Genomic DNA, 19,413 nt, shown 5'->3' on the forward strand with positions numbered 1-19,413 from the left:
ATTTAGTAATTTGTGTTATTAATATGTTTATTTCACTGCTGTAGATTCTAAGTTTTTATATAATCTCGTCATTAAAGAATATGCTATATTCACTGAACTATTTTCATATTTTAGATGTCAAATCTTAATCTTCAAATGAATTTGTAAAATTAGGATTGTTGTCAGACTGATAGAAATACCATAAAGAAATATTAATCTAATAAAAAAAATGCTGTTTCTTTTTTTGATTTTATAGTTGTGCTGGGATAACAAAACAAAGGAGAAAAAAAAACAGTTTTGTGTAACAATGTATATTTTGCTAAAACTTAACTAGTGGGGTATGTTATGACAGTGATGCATCCTAGACACACATAGCAGTCAACTGTATCTCCATATTTATTGATTTTTGTTTTCTTGTTTAAATCAATTCTATTGATTGCTCTTCAATCTGAATTTCCATCTGGATCATTTTTTTTTTAGTTGTGCTTTGGGGAGATACAAGCTTTTCCTTTTGTTGTTGTTGTTGTTTTTTGCCTGACAGCAACAATATAATGTGGGAGTATTAGCATAAATATAGTATAATCTGCATAACAAAGTATAATCTGCAACTGTGCACAGAGTGAGTTATGTTGTCAGTGGTGTCATAATCTCCTTTATCAAATAGTATAAAACTGCACTATTACACATAAGTTAGCTGCCTGGATATAAATTCCTAGAAGACTTTGTACCATCTTAAAATTCTGAAAAGAAACCTTAAAATTTCATGTGTAATTAATTATTCAAATGGTGCCAACACGGCACAGAAGATGTGGGTAGAAAAAAGCTCTAAAAACACAGCGAGTAAGAAACAAATATTTAAAAAATTGTTCTTGAAGGGAAAAAGCTTTGCTTTACAGCTTATTTGAAGCTTTTAATGGCAAAGATAAATAAGCAGCTGTTTCCAATTCCATGAAAATCAACAATAATGAAAATATGCTCTGTAATAAGTTTGAGTGCTTCTACAGTATGTAGCTACTCGTTTTTTATCTGGTTATATGAGGCAGCTCATTTTTCTCCGCGACCACAAGGAAATAAAAGACGGAAAATAAAGATGTCTCCTTAGAATATCAACGTTTCAATAAGGTTTTAATTCCGAGGGCATTATGCGAGGATCCTGTGTCTTCAGTAAGTCAAGACAGATGTGGAGGATCAGTGGCAGGCAGTAATCAAGAGAGGAAGGTGAGAGGTACACAGCTATACTGCTCACCACGATCAATCATACTATACTTGTCCTCCCTCGACTCTCTGGCTGTTACTGTCTCCAGTGAATGCGCTTCTCTCTTTGCTTAAAATTATTACACAGGCCATAAACCCAGAGAGGTGAGTCTCCTGCTAATGTGGGTACATGTAGTGGTTGCAGTAACCTTTAAGAGTGGCCAACGGCCGGCGGTGGCTTGGACACGGGCCATATATTCTGGTCAATACCAGAGCCACGGATTGACTTGAGGGGAGGCATTTTAAGGCCTCACATTTTAATTGACATTGAGGCTGCAGTTGAACATTGATTCTCAAGAGCAGAATAGAATCAGAACTTGATTGCTGCGCTGTTTAATGCGAAAATCCTAATCGGTTTGAAGGCTTTCTTAAACGTTTCATGTGCAGAAGTGCTGAAAGAGTTTAGTGAGGATGGAGGGGAGGGAGAGACGGCTTCCTCTCTTGACACTGATGTGGATCTTCTCGTGTAAATTGATAAAATATCTTCTACAAATATAATCTGTTACGTGTCGCTTCATTCAAATTGTTTAATTTCACTTCGGTCCAGCAGTGATTTCATTTTGTGACACCATATGTAAAACTGTCACTTCTGTTGAATGCAAACTCATCATCTGACCGCAGATTTCTCTCCACACCACAGTTTGGTGTGTTATTTATCTCTTGTTGTGTGCAACTATTCAGATTAAAGCATAAACTTTCACAATTTCTCTTCTTTGAACATCAGTTGGTCTGGTAATGAAGAGAAAATCTCTAAAGAGGTCAGACCAGAGCGTGTCTAAATCACTGCGGCCAGACTGCCCTCAACTCAGCTTGAGTATTGACATTATGCCAGCTATGACACCATAACTCAACCCACTGCGATGGTCATTTGATAAATGGTATCATAAATTGTTGACAAAACAATTTGTGATGTATTATGTTACCGATGGGTTGTACTGCTTATCAAATCAAGTAATCTGGCAGGACTTGCCATTCATCAGCATAATGCAAGTGCTAGCTGCAGCCGGTGATGACTTTGTTGCTTTGTCAACATGCATGTTGCTGGAAGCAGTGTGTGTCTTTCTAAAGGTGTGACGTGTTTATCTTTTGGTTTGTAGTAACGGGGTTTGAGTAGACTGCAATGTTCACGAGGGACTCGTCTTGATAGAAATTAAATGTCATTAAAAAATAAAAATCATTTCATTTTTAATAAAAAAGCACTGCAGGAAAAGCTGACATGAAATCTTTGATGTTGTGATAAATTGAAAAGAGGAGAATTGCTCTCTCCAAATATACATTTTTTTTAATAGGTTGCATTCATAATGTTGGTAAATATTCTACAAAAAGATTGACACCATAGTTTAGCTATGGATCACACTTTCCATTGTACATGAATAAGCAGACAATATTTGAGATGTTATTGGAATAAAATATACATCTTGGGTCAAATAATATCAGGTAACAACTGGAATTTGATGGAAACAGATGTTCTAAGTAAACAACCATAAGGAACTATATGTACTTCTATGTTAAAAGGCCTCTAATGAAAGGTGAAGGCAGTTACAAGGTTTGGAGAATTGTGTTCCCATTAAACAATGTGTCATTTCTCATACTGGTACTGCTCTACCCAGTATCATTAGTCCCCGGAAAACAATAATCAGTTTTTATACTAAAATGAGGATGCGAGAAAAGTTATCTGGGGAAAGAAAGTAAATTATTAATTTCTAATAACCTCTCAAAGAACCTTAACATTTTATTGCAAACAAACAGCACCATCATCAAATTAAGGGTTAAATGTTTTGATTCGTCCCACAACACATAATATGCACTACCTCATTTCAAACATATTATTAAAAACAAGAGATGCTACACCTCTGCAGTACTGTGCAGTAGTAGTAGTGTAGTTTTTACAGGTATTTAGCTTCTCGCTCTGTCAGCATGGCTTTGTCCCATAATAGAAATGTACACACCTCGTGTGCTTTCTGTAAGATGAATTAAAATTCACTCCTTAAAATGAGAACTAGAATTAGAAGTAAATTTACAAGATTATTCTACACTGCTGACTTTCAAAATACCTCACGTTTGAAATACAAATCAATGCATCCAAAATGCTGGAAAATGCTAGAATGTAAGCAAACATTTTTGATTCATAGATCTTTGTCAAACCTAATCCACACTGTCAAAAGCCTGTGTCATTCTACTGTGAAGACATTTGAACATTTGTTACAGACTTTCTTAGCCAATGTTTTCCTGAATGTCTGAATTTAAATCTGTTCCAATCAATAAACTTATAAGTTGGGTCATACAGTGACTGGAATATACTTCAAACATAACGTGTTCTTACTATTGTAAGTGTCCCAGTCATTAGCAACTCAAAACCATTTGGAGGGAGCCAGTTTGACTTTAGCATTAGCACTCTCACATAACAATCTAAAGCTTCATAGAAAGTACTATTTTTGCTCCAAATACATAGAAATTAAAAGTCTTACAATGATTGTTCACTTTCGCTGAGTTAGCTTTTCAGCCTTACCGTTCACTCTTGTCAATAATAGTCGACTGACCAACATCAGTTAGGTTTAGGGAGGATTTGTTACTAAGTTCAGGTAGCTGATGTTGTAATTTAACCAATTTCACATTTACAACAATACGATTCATTATGATTGTATTAGTTTTAATGGCTGACGAGTAATATTCTTCAAAATGTAATTACAGTTCATTCATAAAAATAAATAATGTTAAAAAAAAAAGAAAAGAAAAATTGGGTTTTTTTAACATGGTCAGACAAATGAACAGCAATTATCACAACCAAGCAAAGATTTTTGTGACAACACTTCATTAAAAATAAACTTTAAACTTCTAGTTTATCTTTTTGTCCAGACTGCCACATGTCATGATCTAAAGCAGTTATTTTTTATCTTTTTCTGGAGCTTTTGTTCTTCATTCCTCATAAAAACATGCCAGAAAGGAGATAATCCTCAACAGCGAGTTCATTTGTGAAGGGTAAGTGACAAGCAGTGTTGTCACTGTGACCACTAACTGTCTTTTTTTTCCGTCTTAAGTGTATTGTATGGTGAGAACATTTAAAAGAAAAATGAAAACAGCAGTCAGACTGGTTTGAGTAATTAGGAGGCACTATGAAACAAAATGCAAAAAGCAAATTTCTTTATTTTTAGCTTCAATGAAGTCAAGAGATTAAAATTGTCATCTTTCTTCAAACATGTTGAGGAGGTGAAGCACACGGCGCAGTATTTATGAAGTGCAGCACCGTATAGCAGGCGCTGCAGCCAATTTTCATCAGAAATATTTGATCTTAGCAGACAGTGCCGAATGGAAGCCTCCCGCTCTTGATCAAGATGCACCTTTTCATCATGCTGTTCTTTGCTGGAAGTCGCCTGTCCATCCTCTCCCTGACAGTGGCTGGCATGAAGTGACCCATTGGCTTCAAAGAAACATTGAAGTTCTGCAAACAATCTGTCATTGAAGCACGGAAACCAGCGACTACGACTACATCTGCCCACAAACCTCTTCACGGAGGCATCGTTTGTTGTAGATGTGATGGAGGACGTGTTGTTAGCACACAGAGACCATTTCATGTAGCATTGTTCACCTCTTAACGCGGTATTAGTCTGGTTTGTTGAGAAAGTAAGGATTGGATGACCCACTAGTTTTTGACATTTAGTATCTCGTGGAGGAGGCAACAGGATTTATGAAATGGGTCACAGACACACATACGCGCACACACACACGTGATTCTTAGCAAAGATTCCAGTTAAAGCCACATGACCTTAAGAGAGAGGAAAACGTATTACTAGAAAATGCTAATGTGGTTCACTTGGTGCACATTAATTCCGTGCATGAACAAGACGCATATTTCATTTCAGCAAAAATAAAAATGTGGCTTTAGAGTGATCGGTTTTTTCATAAATCTTTAAAAAAGCTCCTTTGCAATTAGTAATTTCCTAATTGTTAACATCAGAGTTCGAGTTATTTTTCTTGTGAAGACACTGGAATTAAAGAAAACTGCTGATTTAGAAAGTTTCCAGAACAGGCGAAGAGTGCAATGAAACTAAGTAGGTATTTTGTGTGCCAGTAGTGGTAAATTAAAGAAGGGTGTGACATAAAAGCATCTAATTTCTAAAGTTTGGTCAATTTACAGCACTTCTTTTTTTTTCTTTTTTTCTTTTTTACCCATCTGTAGCAGTGACTCCTCTGGAAAGTGAAATCTCAAGGTTAATGCTCCTCGGGAGACTTTCCCTCTGGCCTTCAGCGCAGATCACTGCAATTAGACTTTTCACTTGTGAATTTAAACAGTTTGAAATGAGGGGGTCAGCTTTCATTATTTGACCCCCCGCCCTCAAACAGAAAGATAGCAGCGAGGTCAGATGTGTCTTGTTGGAGGACTGGGATAGCGGTGAACTCTGAGCTGTGATTAATTTTCTGTGTGTGTTCTGAGTTTTGGCTCTTTTTCCCTTTAAAAGGTCTGCACAGTTTTTGGCAGTTCAATTTAGTTTCTATTCTGCAGTTGCTGAAGTGTGGAACCTAATCTCAGATAAATTATTTATGCATATTACTTTAAGCACAATCTATGTTTCGAGTTGTGTGGTTTGTGTACACAGCATCTACCTCAAACACCACTTATTGGCTGAAGCTGACCTCACGAATCTGGTACTCGGTTGATTCAATCAGCCGTTTCATTGCAACCAGAACGAGTAAGATGATGTTCTAATTTCATTTCGTAAACAGAGCTACATTTCAACACTGCTTTGGGTCAAGCAAGGCCGTAAATTCAGAGCAAAAGATCTGACACAAGCATAACTTACAAAACATCAAATAATTAATACTCCCTTAAATTGTTTAAGATTTTTTTTCTATTTTTTGTGTTATTATTTAAACAATAAGGCGGATAGATAAGAAGTTAAAAGCTTGAATAAACAGTATGAGGAAAGTACGTAAAAGTGGACCAAACACTTTTCTCCATGTTCTGCTTCTACACCATCATCAGCTTTTTTGTGTGTGTGTTTAAATGCTCATTGTGCAGATTTTTTTTTATTTTTTTTTTATTTTAAATAGGGATGTCAAGCTCTAGACTTTGAGAGTGGGTGCCTGGTAACTTTTTGATGTATCACAAATCCAATAAGCTTATATCAAAGCACAGAATGTCCTCGTCACGCGCTAAAGCTCAACAGAGTCCTGCTCATGATCTAACTGTGTGATTCAGGCTTGTTGACCAGGAGACACATATAAAAGTTGCAGGATGTCGTTCAACAAGGACTGCAATCTGATTCTGTTGCCTTAAGTAATCGAACAATCTGCTCAGTTTTCAGTCAACTTCTCACAGTTTATCAGCTTAACTTTCAAAACTTTGCAACTTTACAAGTTTTTGTTATTTTTGAAATAACTAAGTTTATCATCAGTAATACTTGCCCCACTTGTAGCACAAACATGTCACCTTTCTGAGAGCTTGTTGAAAACTAAATTAAACCCCAGTTGAAGCCAATAAATTTTGCAGTTATGGAAAGTCTTTCTTGTTGGTTACAATTCATGGGAATTTTTAATCATTATTTCGGAAAAAAAACAAAAAAGCATTGATGAGGTCAGGCAGTGATGTTGGACACCAGTCTTATGCCATAATCCTCCCTCTCCAGGAAACTGACAAGCACAGACTTGTCCATTAAATTGCAGCACGAAGAGGAAGAAGTCATCTTTCCAAGGATCCCATCCAAGGATCTAGTATACAGGGGTGGTGCGCTTCACTTAACTCCATTCTGCTCATGGTTGCTGTGTAACTTCTCAGCCATGCACATTCATTCCATGAAGCTCTCTACACACTGATATGGAGCAAATCTGAAGGCCACAAGAAGTTTAAAGTTGGGCCGCCACTGGCTCAGCAGAAAGTTACCGATCTCTGCACACTGTGTGACTCCGCTCCTCCCGACTCCACTCTGCAAATTTACCCCATATAAGTTATTTAACCACATCATGGCTGAATTGTATTCATTCCCAATTGCTTCCACATTGATGAAGCACCACTAACATTTGACTGTAGGGTATTTATTTTTACTTGTGAGGAAATTTCATGGCTGGACTCATTGCATAGTTGGCATCTCTTCACAGGATTGGATTCCCTGAGCTCCTGAGATCGACTCATCCTTTCAAAAATGTTTACAGGAGGAGATTTTATGCCTAAGTAAAATATTTTATGCAACTTTGGCCTTGGGACTGGCAGGAAGTTTAGAATTTGATGTTTTAAAAGAGTGACCTGATACGTTTGAGGAAATGGTGTATTTGCTATTAATTCTTATTTTTTATGAAAACATAAAAAAACAATAAATAAAGATGGTAAGATAAATTAAGAGACTCAAGCAAAAGCAACAAATGTGTTTGCTGGTACGTATATATATATATATATATATATATAATATATATATATTATATAAAAATTCCCTTCTCACCCACCGCAGGTGGTTCTTATCCTCTGAGCTCGGGTCCTCTACCAGAGGCCTGGGAGCTTGAGGGTTCTGCGCAGTATCTTGGTTGTGCCAAGGACTGCACATTTCTGGACTGAGATGTCTGATTGTTCCTGGGATCTGTTGTAGCCACTGCTCCAGTTTGGGGGTTACTGCCCCGAGGGCACCGATGACCACAGGCACCACTGTGGTCTTCACCTTCCAGGCCCTCTCCAGTTCCTCCCTGAGGCCCTGGTATTTCTCTAGTTTCTCGTGCTCCTTTTTCCTGATGTTGCAATCACTTGGTATTGCTACATCTACCACAACGGCTTTCCTCTGATGTTTATCCACTACGACAATGTCTGGTTGGTTCGCCATTACCATTTTGTCTGTCTGGATCTGGAAGTCCCACAGGATCTTAGCTCTGGCTCTCCACCACCTTTGGGGGTGTTCCCACTTTGATCTTGGGGTTTCCAGTCCATATTCTGCACAGATGTTTCTGTACACACTATGCCTGCCACTTGGTTATGTCGCTCCATGTACGCTTTCCCTGCCAGTATCTTGCCCCCTGCTGTGATGTGCTGGACTGTCTCAGGGGCCTCCTTGCACAACCTACACCTTGGGTCTTGTCTGGTGTGGTAGATCTGGGCCTCTATTGCTCTGGTGTTTAGGGCCTGTTCCTGGGCGGCCAGGATGAGGGCCTCTGTGCTGTCCTTGAGTCCAGCTTTTTCCAGCCATTGGTAGGATTACTGATATCAGCCACTTGGGTTATTTGCTGGTGGTACATCCCATGGGGTTTGTCCTCCCATGATGGTATCTCTGGCACCTCAACCTCCGTTCCCTGTTGTCTGAGACATTCACTGAGCACATTGTCTGTTGAGGCTTTGTCCCTGATGTATTTATGGATCTTAGTTGTTTCGTCCTGGACAGTGGTTCTCACACTCACTAGTCCTCTGCCTCCTTCCTTGCGGCTCGTGTACAGTCTCAGGGTGCTGGATTTGGGATGGAACCCTCCATGCATTGTTAGTAGCTTTTGGTCTTAATATCTGTGGCTTTTATCTCCTCCTTTGGCCAGCTAATTATTCCAGCAGGGTATCTGATTACTGGCAAGGCATAGCTGTTTATCGCACAGATTTTGTTCTTGCCATTGAGCTGGCTTCTCAGGACTTGCCTTATTCGTTGGAGGTATTTAGCTGTGGCTCCTTTCTTTGTGACCTCATCGAGGTTGCCATTTGCTTGTGGTATACCTAGGTACTTGTAACTGTCCTCTATGTCTGCTATTGTTCCTTTGGGAGTGAGACCCCTTCTGTGTGGATGACCTTCCCCCTCTTTGTGACCAGCCGACCACATTTCTCTAGTCCGAATGACATCCCAATGTCAGTGCTGTAGATCCTGGTGGTGTGGATCAGTGAGTCGATGTCTCGCTCACACTTGGCGTACAGCTTGATGTCATCCATGTAGAGTAGGTGACTGATATTGGCCCCATTTTTGAGTCTGTATCCGTAGCCAGTCTTGTTGATAACTTGGGCTGAGGGGGTTCAGGCCTATGCAGAACAGTAGCGGGGACAGAGCATCTCCTTGGTATATGCCACATTTGATGGACACTTGTGCAAGTGGTTTGCAGTTGGCTTCAAGGGTGGTTTTCCACAGCCTCATCGAGTTTGCAATGAAGGCTCTCAGAGTCCTGTTGATGTTATACATCTCTAAGCATTCAATGATCCAAGTATGCGGCATTGAGTCATAGGCTTTCTTGTAATCAATCCAAGCCATGCACAGGTTGGTGTGTCGGGTTTTGCAGTCTCGGGCAACTGTGCGGTCTACGAGGAGTTGGTGTTTGGCTCCTCTGGTATTTACACCGATACCCTTCTGTGCCGTGCTCATGTGTTTATCCATGTGTTTGCTTATCTTGGCCGCTATGATGCCTGACATGAGCTTCCAGGTTGTGGAGAGGCAGGTTATTGGTCGGTAGTTGGGTGGGACTGGACCCTTTGATGGATCCTTCTGGATTAGGATTGTCCGCCCTTCAGTTAACCATTCAGGGTGAGTCCCACTTTGTAGCAGCTGGTTCATTTGGGCTGCCATTCGCTCATGGAGAGCAGTGAGTTTCTTTAGCCAGTAGGCATGGATCATGTCAGGCCCTGGTGCTGTCCAGTTTTTCATACCTGAGACTCTTTCTTGGACATCTGTCACAGTGATGGTTACCGGGGCTTGCTCAGGGAGGTTGCTGTGGTCCTCTCGTAGAGAGATCAGCCACTGTGCATTGCTGTTGTGGGACGCCTCCTTTCCCATATGCCTTTCCAGTATTGTTCCGTCTCCAGCCTTGGTGGGTCTGCTCTGTTGTTATTGTTACCCTGCCATTGAGAGTACACCTTAGCTGGTTGAGTGGAGAAGAGCCGGTTAATCCTTCTGGATTCATTCTCCCTTGTGTATCTCTTTAGGCGGCTGGACAAGGCTTGGAGCCTCTGTTTGGCAGTCTCGAGTGCTTCAGGTATGGGCATCTGCCTGTACTTTCTGGGTACTGGTCTTTTCATTGCACCCTTGTGGAGCTCTGACAGTTGGCTCACTTCCCTCCTTGTTACCTTGATTTTAGCCTCTAACCGTCTTTTCCATGGTGGGTATTGGGTCTCATGGTTGCTCTTATAGCCAAGTATCTCAAGGATCACTGATGCTGAGTTGTAGATCAGCTCATTGGTTTCTGTTATGGTGTTGGTAGGGATCGTTCTCAATGCTGCATTCACATTCTCAATGAGACTTTCAGATGGTACTTCACTCAGCCGTTGTAATTGGCGCCGGGGAGGCCTGGTTGTCATTCGGGTCATGATTCTCTCTCAGGTCAGCAGCTGTCTCATTCAGCTCTGTTTCGCTCATTGGGGCCGTGTATCCCCTCACTGGGTGGGGACTTGTAGTTAAGTCCCCACAGTCCTGACATCCGGGTTCCTCCCTTTTGCCGTAGCATTTGTGTTGTATCTCGTCAATCTCAAGTTGTGATAGCAGTTGCCGTTTGCGGATGTTGGAACACTGAGCTACTAGTTGTTTAGCGCTTAGTGTTGACTGGGGATGTCGAAGTAACCATTCCTTCCCCAGTCTTTGCATGTAACCTCTCTCACTAGGGTTACTTGAGTAGTAGCATTCCAACAGATCCACATTTTCATCTCTCGCCCATTTCCGTCTTGTTCCAGTAGCCCATTTGTCATCAAGGTGCTCTGGTTCCCCAACACCTGACGCAGACCTTGTTTGGCCGGGCGACGTCTGAGCCGGCATGTTATGCAACTTAGTATCTCTCATGGTATGAGGTAGGCAGTAGCTTGAAGGGTCTTGCCTAAGGACCCAGACTGGATTCGAACCCTGCCCTCTCGGGTGATATACTGATGCCATTAATATATATATATATATATATATATATATATATATATATATATATATTATATATATAGATATAGAGATATATATATATATATATATATATATATATATATATTATATATATATATATATATAGATATAGATATAGATATAGATATATTCATAGAAAACAACGCTGAAAATATTATAGCAAGAAGACAAGTTACATGCTAAGCTTAAAGGTGTGATGTGACAGGCTAATTAAATGAAAGTCGTCATTATAGTAACAATAACAAGATTCAAATTAAAGTAATGAATTTAAATAAAATTAATAAAATTTTATTTGAATACAGTAAAGGTGAAATTAAAACAATTTGTAAAAAGAAAAAAAAGAAACCATGACCCTTATTAGTTAGTTTAAAAAGAAAATAAATAAAGAGAAAACAGGTTTGTGAGGTCTGGAAGTCACTGCGTTTCTTTCCTGAGAGTAGATGATGACTTCAACACAATCTCACAAAAAAGCTGATTAATGACGACACCTTTAATAAGACTTAGTTCTGTGGCAATTAACCACACCGACCATGCGCCCACTGACGCTCTGAGGAAGGAGCGCACGTTCAAATTCAGGCTGTAGACGGAGGAATGTCGTGTCTGAGCAGAGGCAGAACAAAAACGCTTGTGTTGACTGGGAACAATTTTTGTCCTTTCAATGTATTGCAACATATCTTTCATTAAGGTTTAGGCATTAGATTAAACTGGAACCAGTATCCAATAGTAATTAACTTGAGTATATCGGGAGGCCATTATTCACATTAAAGTAACCTTTTAATAGCGGAGCCTTTAACTCCACTGCAGGTAATGACTTTAAAGAGTGCTTATTAAAAGAGAAATGGTAATGAGCTTTAATAAAGCAGAACAACTTTGAAATGAAGAGCACTTTTCAATAGGAAAGGATGAAGGGATTGGACCTGTGATTCCATTAACGAGACTAATGATTCCTTATCAGCCCTCTTACGTGTACATGGAGTTAGCATTAACAGTGATTGAGGACAGGTTTCAGCATAAAGATGGGCCCTTTCATTGCCCTTTAAAAGATCAGATAAGAGAAAAAGAACTGGAGTAATTTAAATCATTGAGAATTGATAACACAAGTCCTACGACCTCCAACCCAGGCGACTGGAGCTCGGATCTCCTTCACCGCTCCTGGAGCATTTGTAATTATAATACAAATTTCTGTCATTACGTATGAAAATGAAGCGAATGGGAGGAAACCGATTAAGCGATAATTGTGTCAAAATTTGGTTCTGGAAAATGTAAGGCAATTCTTTATGGTTTTAAAACTATTTAATAGTTTTGGTGAACTATTAAGTAGTTCATTATTTATAAAGATGCACCGATTGGGGTCTTGACTGATACCAGTAATCAGCTTTTTATGTCATGTACCATTGAGCTCACCCTGTTTTCTTTTTAATAATATAAAGTCAAATGAGGGCAAAATCAGCAGTTTATGAATTTACCTGAATTTAAAGGAGAAACATTTTCCCCATGTATGCATCAAAACGTTCATATACTGTAAGATTTTTATTTATTTCCAAAATGGCGTGTGTTCTTTTTTTTTAAATGCCTTCAATAAACATGAACAGAAAATCGAGTATTCAGTATCGCTCCCCGTTCAATCGGTGCGTTGCCAGCTCTTAAAAATGCATTTTATGTTGTGCTAACTACTTTCAGAGAGAAGGCACAGGATTTGAAGGTGGAGAAGACAAAGAATTAAAGAAATGCAGGGACAGAGGGAAGTGAAATAATTAAATCAGTCTTTGGCGAGCAGCAGGAGCAGGACTCCAGCTGACAGCAGCACCTGGGTGTGCAGCACAGGCTGCCTGGGGCTTCCACCCCCCCACTCACTGCCAGCCCTCCCTCATCTTTTCAAAGCCCTGTAACATCCCCCTCCCACAATCCCCAGACTCTGCTGGAGCTCTTGCTGGTGCCCCCACCCTGACTGTTCGTGTTTTGAGACAGAGGTGGCATCGTCATAGTGCTGCTTACAGCTAATTACAGGCATGATTTGTGGAATGCCGCGTTTCTATTCAATCAATCATCAACATACAGGCCGAAAGCCCCATCATTTAAAATATTCCTTTTGAACTGCTGTTTGCCTTCCAGATTACTGTGTATGACAACAGATGAGTTTTTTTTTTTTTGTTCTTTAAACTGGTGGCAAGGAGAAAAAAAAAAAAAAAAGCGCTGCTCACAGCATTTCGTCCCCGTCAGTCAGCCGGGTGTATCAGCAGCTCTCTGTCAATGGCGTCGCTGTTTGTCTGTGTTCGTACGTCACGTTGCTTTCTTTAAAACGGAAGCCAAACATATATGTCTAAATGAATCGCTGTGCTGTTCCCAAACAAATGCTTCCCTTCTCCCATGCTCTTCCTCATCTCAACTTGTTTTAATTAGTAGTGAAAAATGAGTTCATTTGGAAGACAAATGATGGGAGATGTGCATGCGTTTGGATGGTAAGGCTGAGGGTGGGATTTTTTGTTTTTTTTTTACCTCATTTGTATGAGATGACACAGTTTACTGTTCACAAAGCTGAACAAAAGACTGTCAGTGATTTGAGACTTTAGAAAAATATATTCAAAACTCTTTTTCCATCGTCAAAGTTAAAGTGAGGACATTAAACACACTTTTAAGCAATCAAAGGCCAACTCAAACTGTAAGCTAAAAACTGCTGCATTCTTTTGTATTAAAGCTTTTTTATGCTGACACCTTCTAAATCCAGACCAATTTTCATATTTGATCTAATTAGTAAATAAGCTCACCTGTGTGTATTTTCACCTAAATTGTTCTTGGAGAGTACAAACACATTATTCCAACCTTTGATACAATGAGGTAAAAGCCATAACAAGACAAGTATGCAAACCAGGAGTTAAAATTTATTTATTTATTTATATATATATATATATATATATATATATATATATATATATATATATATATATATATATATATATATATATATATATATATATATATATATGGGGTTTTTTTTTCAGCATGTAAAATGTGCGTGGTGGAAAATTAGGACATTACACCATTTAAAGCTTTGTGGTGGCAGGGAAGCATTACTTATTCTGCAAAAAAATTAAAAATGGGATGTCCAAATCTGGTGCAGAGATGCTCATAAAGATTTGTATCAAAAGAGAGGAAAGAGCACATGTGCACGTCACACTTTTCAGATTTGTATTTATTGAAATAAAAAAATGTATTGTTTTCCTTTCGTTTCACAATGATTTGTGTCATATAAAATCCAAATAAATATATATATATTACAACAATGTGAATAAAAATAAAACATTTCAATGGGAGTGAATACTTGGGGAAGGTATGTTCTTCGGTTTCTTACTATAAAACTTTTCCCATTTCATCTTTATTTTCGTCACTAGCCTCTCCTGTCCCAGAGAAAATTACCCATATCATCAATAAATATTTATTCAGTGTTTGTGGTGAGCAATGGGTGTGAACTCAGGTGTAATTTGGTTTCAGTCTATCAAGATTAATTTTGTCAGGAACATGATGAATGCGATGCGGGGCAACGCTCCGATGAATCAGTGTCATTCCAGATGAGATTTTTCACAGGAGTTGAGAGTTTCCAAGATTAAGTGCAGTATTAGTCAATGTTTTTGGGATAAGGCTTCACACTAATTTAGTGAAGAGCAACAACCTGCAGAGGAGGCTCCATTAGCAATGACAATGAACTACGGCTCTGGAGGGGAAAATCTGATTAACGCCGCTTGCTGGAATTGTGAAGTCGTTTCGGTGGTTGGGCGATAATTCCACATTCGCAGGGGATGCCAGTTCATAAAGTGCTTTTGTCCGTGTCAAAGTCTTATTTTGCTGCCGCATTGTCATATTTCACAAGAGCAGGAAGGAGTGTAAATTTATAGGTGTGTTAAGAGAAAACTATAACACGACCACTCAAAAACAAAACAAAAATAAAGGATCACAAATGAGGTACTTGTCAATAACGTAGTCCAGATGTTATAGTGCATTAATATAATATGCCACATTTCTTACAAAACTATCAGCAATGTTTGAGGGCAAAGTGGGAAAATGCATGTGTCCTCAATGTTGGGAGCTTCCTCTTGTTTTAGCAATGTCCTCAAAGCAGGATCAGCATCTTTCTAACTATTCGGTTATTATTTCCAGGATTTTTTTTTTTTTTTTTTTTTTTGAGGGAAATTTCTCTATTGAGATCAAATGTCCTGAATATATACCAGTGACAAGCAGCTGTCAACCCTGATTTCCATTTCTCCCAGAAATACGGTGCTGAAATCCTCTCCAGGCAGATAAGTATCTTTACACATGACTGCCAGATTTGATTGCCTTCTGTACAGGAGGTTGTATTGGAGTCGCTCACAATGCTTGCCGCACTACATTGTATTCATCTTCTGTTATGCTATACTGTGCCCCTCACCGAGCCCTCATCTAAATAAGAATATTTCTTCCATGCTTGGCTGTCCTTAGAGGGATTGGTGAGCAGCGGGGCTGAGATGTTGGACTGGGGTGGAGGGGGGGAAGAGGGTAGGTTGGGAGGATGGGGACGCTGAGCTTCGACTCTCTGCTCACTGTAATGGAATATGTGACCTTACCAAACCGGAGATGTCGGTTTAAATTGCCTCAAGAAGTGATTTTTTTTTATGTACTGTGTGGTTTGGATGTCTGTTTTAATCCCCCCACCCCACCCAACTCACTCCCCAAAGTGGGAATTATCACAATAAAAGTCTATATGGATATTCAGATGGAATTACACATATGTAAAATTGAATGTTACATTAAACTATATTAAGAAACATAAATAATTGGTCCCTAATTTCTCAAACGTCTATCCAAAGACTCAATAAGAGATCACAAACATCTGAGGAGCGAAAGAAAAAATAAAATAAAAATGTACACATCGAATAAGAGAAATTCAGCAAAACGTGATATGCAAACACATTTTGTAATCTAATTTACAAATCTAATTTAAGCAGAGTGATCAGTCCTGGTTCTTGGCCGAGCAAAACGACTTGCTCAGTTTTTCTCTCTCTTCCTGCCCATCTCTCGTCAGTCAGCTGCATTTCCATCATGTGCAATCTTCCACAGAGATCTCATGAGGACCTGCTCAACCTATCAGAAACTAACTTCATGGAGTAGTTCAGCAGCAAGTGAGGGAACTATTCATTCCTGCCACATTTTTAAAAAGATGAGTCGGAAAGAGAACAGAGGCCAAACTTCCCAGTGGGATGTGCCCAGAAAACATCCAGAAGGAGGCATTCAGGTGGGATTCTTCTCAACTGGCCCTTTGCAGTGCCTGAATACTCTGAGGCCCCCTGGTAGATAGCAAACCTCTTCACCCTCTCTCTACGTGTGAGCCCAGTCACTTTACAGAGGAAGCTCATGATGACAGGTGAATCTTTGCTTTCTGGATCAGCTTTTTCCTTGCTTCAAAATACTGGAGGAGGTCCCACATTACTGCAGTCCCAATCCATATATTCATCTCTCACTCCATCGTACTCGGGAACAAGACACCCGGATGTATAAACTCTTTCGGTTGTGGTGAAGCCTGACCCCCAACACTGATGTGTTCAGCTCACAACACACGTCACGCTAGTGGGATTTCCTGGCTGTCCCCAGATTTCTGTAATTGGAGGTTAATTATAAGACTTCATTAAGTTACGATACTTTTTGCAAATGAAATGGGGCTTGTCTTGATTAATTTTATTATCATTTGTTTTCTATGAATACAATATGAGAATGTAATATCTTCTTTATAGAGATCAGGGTGTGTTTGCCATCGTACAAGAGCTGTGATGGGTTTGGTACAATAAGCCGTGATGAGGTAGACTAGGTTTGATGGTTTCTGCTTCACACGGTGCAATAATAAATTTGGAGCTATGGGGGTCTGACATTGTCTGCGCTCAGTATAATTAAGCGGTGCATTAGAAAGAGGCCTGGAATAAAACATGAGTATGTAAATGCAGCCCGGAGCTGATGTTCTAGTGATTATTACAATGCAGATAAAGCATTTCTCACAACTGCCTGTGTCTACTGAAGCCTCCAAAAACATCTGGACCTTTTAATTGAAAAATGGCATGGTGTTCTGCTGTGCTGTTCTGCGAAGGCAACAATTAAGACAAAAATGTAACTGATAAGAATTGCGTTGCTTAATTATTTGGCGTTCCAGTCAAGAAAATTGATTTATCAATTATTTACAGGTCACAAAACAGAGGCCATGCATTCCTGGTTTTCATTGCATCATCATCTGAGAAGATACAGTAATGAGCTGACACAGTCTCCAGAGTTCAAATTAATGAAATCTTTCAGTTTGTGCATATTATAGCCAAGATTGAATACTTTGTTCTCTCGTCATATATGTGCCAGACAAAAATGTATAATTTGGTCCTGTCCAAATATTATTTACATATATCATGATTTATGTGTTTGAACTGGTGATTAAATTAAATCTGCATTGGATTAAATTAAATCTGCATTGGATTAAATCCAATGCAGACACATTGTGAAGTCTGCATTTCTTCACCTGTGAATAACAGATTGATGTAACATATTTCCATCTCATTCATTGAGATCAGCAAAAGACTTTGAAATAAATTGATCTTTTATATCAAGCGGCACAACTTCACATAAACATTTTTGATAAACACAACCCTTAATTTTGGCACATACTGTAAAACATCTGAAGGTGGTATAACTTGAAAATGAAAGTCCACCTCTACCTTGAAAATGCAATTTAAGTTGACAAGAAAATTCCTTTGGTTTTAACTCAGATATGAAAGTTTATGACGTTGATTTAGCGACAAGAGACAAGTTTATGTTCATTAATATTGAGTGTGAGTTTTAACTTAATGCTGCAATTTAAACCAAATTATTTCACAATAAGCGAGACAAAAACTGTCTATAGTTAAAGAGCACACATTTTTCAATTATTTTGCAAACTGGCAGCTGCATTAAAATGAACGTCTTTCTTAATAACACACAAGAGTCAGATTACTGTAACATACTTCCATCTTACTCACGGTGCAACACAGGATGCAAAAACATGCCTCTAAGCACCCTGGGAAATAGTTCCCACTCCTGTGTTTTTCTTCTTTTGGTTTTGTTTTATGCGCTAACCTAAAAAACTAATTCAAAATTAATAACAAATTCGCACATTTAAGTTAAAAATTTAAAACTCGGACTGTGTTAAAGTGATCAGACGAAGGCTCTGATTGTTTGACAGTGTCATGCAGATGATGCTTGCAGACAAGATGCCATGCTTGCAGACAAGATGCCACTCTATAGAAGACATGCATCATCTTGCTGCAAACAGTGAAGTACTTGAGCTTCCTCAAGAAACACAGTCTGATCTTTTGCTTTTTGTTTTCTTCTTTATTGTTGCATCCCCAGAGCAGTCTGTTGTCCAGGTGAAGACTGAAGTATTTATATTTCACTTCTTCTCCCATGATATAAACGGTGCTTAGGAGAGTGTTTGAGCATAAACAGTCTCAATCAGTCTTTACTTTGACTAGGCCACTCCAAAACCTTGGATGGGCTTGTTCATCTGCTTTGGATCAAAACCCAACGGCACTTAAGCTTAAGGTCACCTATCAGACGGCTCTCCATCAGTTTTCTGATAGCGATCAGAATTCATGGCTCCATTGATCACAATAAGTCATCTGAGTCAGCCCTGGACCTTCACACTACTGATATTATAATGAAAGAATAGTGTTATGTTAGTTTTATGCCATGAAAAAGAATGCAGGTTACACAAAACATCAATATAATATTCTGTGAACATTTCCCAAAAAGTTGATTTCTGACAAATGTGAAATAGATTTGTTTGTTTTTGAGCAGCAGTGTCCTGAATTGTTGATTTGTTGCTTTTAGGACTAACTTCATTCATATTATACAACAGATATTGTATAAGTAATGTACAAACTCTATAAGTCTGGCAGTAACAAGCCTCGCTCATGTGTTTGGCCAGTGAAACTGAACCAAATGAAATACAGTTAATCAGAGCAGTTTATGTGATTTAAAAAGAGGGGCAATTATGTCTTTACACATGGTTGGGTTAATTTAGATATTTTCTTTCCCTTAATACATAAAATTATAACTTGAAAATTATGCTTTGTTTTAACCAACTTATCTTTGTAGGAGATAAGGATTTGTTGTAAACATTTAAGCTTGACATAAAAAGCAAAAACAAAAGCAATCAGAAAGGGAGCAATTACTTTCTTTAATGACCCTTTAATCTGTGCCAAAAAATATGCATCCCTTCTGAAAAATATAGTTTGTTCCTCTCACTCCAACTGCTGCTGAAGATTTTCACATTTTATCCGAATGAAAAGAGTCCAGCGTTTCTGACTTTACTTCATCCTTC

Source organism: Poeciliopsis prolifica, unplaced genomic scaffold (genome assembly GCF_027474105.1).
Source record: "Poeciliopsis prolifica strain line A6 unplaced genomic scaffold, Auburn_PproV2 SCAFFOLD031, whole genome shotgun sequence".
NCBI lineage: Eukaryota > Metazoa > Chordata > Actinopteri > Cyprinodontiformes > Poeciliidae > Poeciliopsis > Poeciliopsis prolifica.